The sequence below is a fragment of the Poecilia mexicana genome, unplaced genomic scaffold (genome assembly GCF_051168715.1).
Source record: "Poecilia mexicana isolate PSO_F unplaced genomic scaffold, ASM5116871v1 scaffold_20, whole genome shotgun sequence".
In the NCBI taxonomy this organism is placed as follows: domain Eukaryota; kingdom Metazoa; phylum Chordata; class Actinopteri; order Cyprinodontiformes; family Poeciliidae; genus Poecilia; species Poecilia mexicana.
This window is the reverse complement of record NW_028263389.1, coordinates 25,932,774-25,937,568: the sequence shown is the minus strand read 5'-3', so window position 1 is coordinate 25,937,568 and position 4,795 is coordinate 25,932,774. Positions and strand designations below refer to the sequence as shown.

The 4,795-nt window shown below is 42.5% G+C and overlaps 1 pseudogene; it reads left to right on the top strand.

Moving 5' to 3' along the window:
- Nucleotides 1-3,188: 3,188 nt before the first annotated feature.
- Nucleotides 3,189-4,318, top strand: LOC148153535 (uncharacterized; annotated as a pseudogene).
- Nucleotides 4,319-4,795: the final 477 nt, after the last annotated feature.

The following is a 4,795-nucleotide window of genomic DNA, read 5'->3' as shown; positions in this document are numbered from 1 at the left end:
GAATGTCTAGGGGCCGACCAGCAGCTACTGAGTTTTCTTCACCTTGATATTTCACAACCTTACAATTCTAGATCTCTCAGAGGTATCAACATCAAAAAATTATGTAGAGTTAACCCCTCTGAGCTTTTCTGATCTCCAATGCAGTTTGCAGCCAAGTTGCTATGGAGGTTAAACAGTCAGATTTAATTAGGGTTTACTTAGTAAAATAGCAACAAATTTGCTTACTTTATAACAAACTTCATAACCAGCGGCCTTCTCTCCTATGGTCTATTTAACAACTACCATCTCAGATCAACCATGAGAATCAACTTGTTTAAAAGTTAAAACTCAGTTTCACACAAATACAAAGATGCTAGCATAAATGTGTGGCTGTTGAACCGGACCATATACGGACGCTATCACGATAAGTTTCTCACAAATGTCAGTTTAAAATGTCAAATACATACACATTTAAAAAGGCTCAGTGAAAACGTGCTTATATATTCTCATCTCCTTGGTGCAAAAACATTGATTGAAAATCATTTAATTCACTGCATGTTTATGTCTGTTTATGTAAGGTAGAGATGGATCTACACATGAAAACAGGTCTATATTAACCATTCAGACTACCAACACAAAAAAGACACAATCAAAACTGTCAGACCCCTTGAAAATAATTCAGAAATCCAAATAGTTTGGATTAGAGATGTGCCGATCAGGTTTTTTCCTCCCGATACCGATACCGATCACCCATGAGGGCCGATCACCGATACCGATCACCAATACCGATCACATAATTATTATTATTATTTTTTTAATCATAAACACTACCGGTTACATTATGTGGAAAAAGGAACCATGAATTCACCTTAATTTAGACAAAAACTTGTTTTTAATAACTTTTTTCAAGAAGAAAACTAAACCAAACAGGCATTGTGCAAATTGTACTGCTATTGATAATACTATCTTTAACAGACTGATAACATATGAAGGCTCTGAAGAGGCTAAATAATGCAAAGAGCCAAAATAAAACCTCTCAGCATTGCCAAAAAATTCAAGTATAAAACTTAACATTCAAAGGCAAAAACAGGTTCCATTACAATAAACAATCCAGATTTACTGAATGAAAACTTCCTGATAGCATGGCGGCTAGCTGATTACTGCTAGCTCTGATTGGCTGTTTCTGACTGAGCGGAGTAATTATGCAGAACAGGGAGGAGATCGATTATTTTTTCAGAGATTATCTGTCTCATGTTAGGACAGCGAAAGTTTTAATACGTATGTAAAATGTATTTTTTAAGTTAGATGCTGCAGCTTTAAACAGAGGTTCGGTGTGAGAGTCACTACCAGGTGGAGCAGAAGCGAAGCTCCGTCTGTCAAATATTACTACCTGTTGCGTAGCAGCGGTTCAACAGCGAGAGCAGAACCAGCGTCTTACATCGCAGCTCGAAGACTTAAATAATTTTGCGGGTTATTTGTTTAGCTTTCTGACCGTCATGCTAATCCGGTGAGTGTTTGTAGCTGTGCGCTGCTTTACCTGCTGTCTGATCCTCCGTATGTCTTTTTACTGCAGTGAGCCTCGATGTAGCCAAACTCCGTCAAGTATGGCTTTGTTTTTATGTCGTATTAGCTTCGTTGTGTTGATGCATTTTGACCTGCTTCAATTTTCCGCAGCAACACGCAAACTTCTCCATTCACTCAGTGCGTTATAGTTCCACATCGCTTTGGATTTGTTGTTGCGCGTTTGCGCAGTGTGAAGGAAAGAGGAGACCAGCTGCACAGGCAGGCTGGAAATGAGATTCAGGTGATCGGTATCGGCAACAAGAGCCAATGATCGCCGATCACCGATCATGCACTTTTTCACGAAAATCGGCCCGATTATGATCGGTGACCGATCGATCGGCACACCTCTAGTTTGGATGTATTGTTTCTTTCTTTGCTTCCTATGGAAAGTTTCTGTTTATATGTGTGCGGTGCATTTCTATCCAAAAGAAAAAGGTATAAAACTTTAGATATCTCAGGTATAAAACAAAATATTAACATACATGGAAAATCTTTATAGAAACCTTATATTGTACCAGAAGGTACGGTGGCCACCGTAAGAAAGACTTTCAGAATTCAGTTATGCTGTATGAACTGATACATTATTGTGAGAGAATGCAAAACCTATTGCGAAGTAACGCAAAAGTATTGCGAGGGATCGCAACGCAAGAGGAAAAAAAATCCTCCATGTCCCTTAGGGGGTTCCGTACCAAAAAACTTGCAAAAATACCTTGATCTTAGCTTTTTTTTTTCTCTTCTTCCTCTTTATTTTCTCTTTCCCCAAAGAATACATCCTTTTTTGCGACAATGTTTTGCTTGAAGACATTTGTATGTGGCTGGGTAAATACTGCACTATGAAAGGCCAGGCTATGAAGGTGTGGGATGCGGATGGCATCTGGAACTCAGCTTGGCGGGTCCCCATTAAGCAATGGGAAATTGTCCCGCAAATGCATGGATCATGGTCATTTGGCTGTAGCATGTGATGAGATCTTTTTTGGGAATTGTAGGGAAGTAGGACACACTTTTGAACAGTGTACAAATAGTCGTAAATGTAATCTGTGTGGGAACAAAGACCATTTGTTCAAAGACTGCCCAAAATCATTTGGAAACAAATTAAAGAACAGAAAAGAAATGGAACAAAAGAAGGAGGCAGGCCAAGGTGAGCCGATAAATGAACTAATTGTTGCTGCTGGGCCAGAAAACTCAAACTTCCTGCCAAGTCCTCTGATTGGAGGAGCAGAGGCGGGAAAAGAAGAGTGGAAGGAAACGGTCCCCCACACCGAAACATCTAGCGAGGTAGGGGATCTACAAACTGATGGCAGAGCTAGTTTGGATTATGAGGAAATGCGGTCAGAGAGTCGTGATGATTCCCCCGTCCTCGATGCTCAGCTGGCAAAGAGGCCGGCATCAGCGCTGTCCTCCAACTCAACTATCATAATGGAGAAGAGGGGAATAGTGGAGGAAATCTCGGATGGATCATCCGGGGAGGAATCCAGGATTTTCCCCTCCAGTTCACCCAATGCGGTCCCTTTTTTGAATATAGCTCAGCACTCAACGTCAAAGGAGTCAATGAAGGATTTGGCTGTAGAAAAACGGCCGAATCCGAGAACCCGAAGAGGGAACAGAGGTCAGTCCCAACTTCCACCACGATGGGAGGTTGAGGAAGAGCTCAGTTCACAAGACAACATCTGAACTGGCTGTTTTTAAACTTTTAAAAATGCCACACATGGTTTTATTTTTAGTTGTAGTCTGGATAGATGTAATTTTTTTATTTAACTATCCCTTTTTTATTCCTGTTGTTCAGGGCCGGGAGCCAGTGATTCAGTTGTGTAGTCTCCCATATGGAGAAACACTAGTTTGGTGCAAATATGAGCCGTCCCGTCCTTCCAAACAGATTCCAGGACCTGTCATGGATGGTGCCTCATGGGATCGTCCAAGTCAGAGCCGTTATGGAGTCCCACAGCATGTTATAATTTTCCATCTGCCCCTGACCCGATTGTGGCACGCCAGAGTCAGTGAGGCACCTGCTGTGGGAGTACAGCGCTGCTGTGGACCTGTGGGCAAAGGTCAGCTCCTTTCAATTCCCATACTTGCCAGCAAGGGAGGTCCTCGATGCACAGCCAGCGCTGTATGGGGTGAGCCATGAAAGGAGGTGGCAAGGAACTTCACGGCGACGTGACTCAACCTAGCCACCATGAAAGACACCACACAGGAACCTCAGGAAACTTGCTGGCAAGGAAGTGCGTGCAGATCCCCACCACTCCCTGGCTGTGATCCGAACGGCAGCGGCAATAACATCAGCTGCAGGTGGCGCGCCAAGGACACAGCCACAAAAAAGCATTGCCTCTGCGCTCATTTGGACGAAGGACAGAAGTCCCAGCAGCGGCGGCCTGGCTCTCCAGGTGAGGCAGGTGTTGGAAGGTATAATATTGATTAATTTGACCTTATTAATATTAGATTCAGTTATTTTCATTATCCGCATTACTTAGTTTGATTTAAAATGTGCAAAAGATTTAATTAAATCCTTTGTCTGGAAGAAGGGTGAGTTAGCGCCATAACCAGAAGCATCCACTAGGGGCACTAATGCGCTCTTCTCCACACTCAAAAGAAGTGTAAGTGAAAGAGCAGTGATTTCATCTCTTGATCATTTTTCTCTAACAATTGTCCCTATTATAAGGATTACCACAGGCGCCATAAGGAGCATCAGAGCAGGGATCCCCTCAGCACCAGCGCTGTTTGGAAGAGAGGGACAGCTCCCAGCTTCGTAGGGAGTCACCCTGGTCCTGCTCAACTTTAAACACACAAACTTTTTTAAATATCCCATCTTTCTTTTTTAGTCTAATTTAATGGGATTTTTTTTAAATTTTATTCTGAAAGTTGGTGCTGTAATTAACTGTTTGAGTATCAAACATTTCCGTAGGAAAAAAAGTGCAGCAACCACACCACTCTGTCTGTAGAGACAGACTGTGGAAGATGGAGAACGTCTCCACACTTTTTTCCTTGTTTTCTGCTTAATTCTTTCCTTCAGTGGTTCAGCTGAATGGAGTCATCTCTGCTCACGGCGGAACTTTGTTTTAATTTGCATGGCAGCCTTGTAGTCAATCACATGTGAGGATATGAGATCATAGAGAGGGAGACAGACACAAGCAGGGCCGCCACCAGGAATCTTGGGCCCCATGACAAAAAATTAAATTGGGCCCCCCCTCCGCAACTACTGTTAAAGTTTCTCCAGTCTATCTCCATATTTGTTAAAGCTGTCACCATGTTATGACGG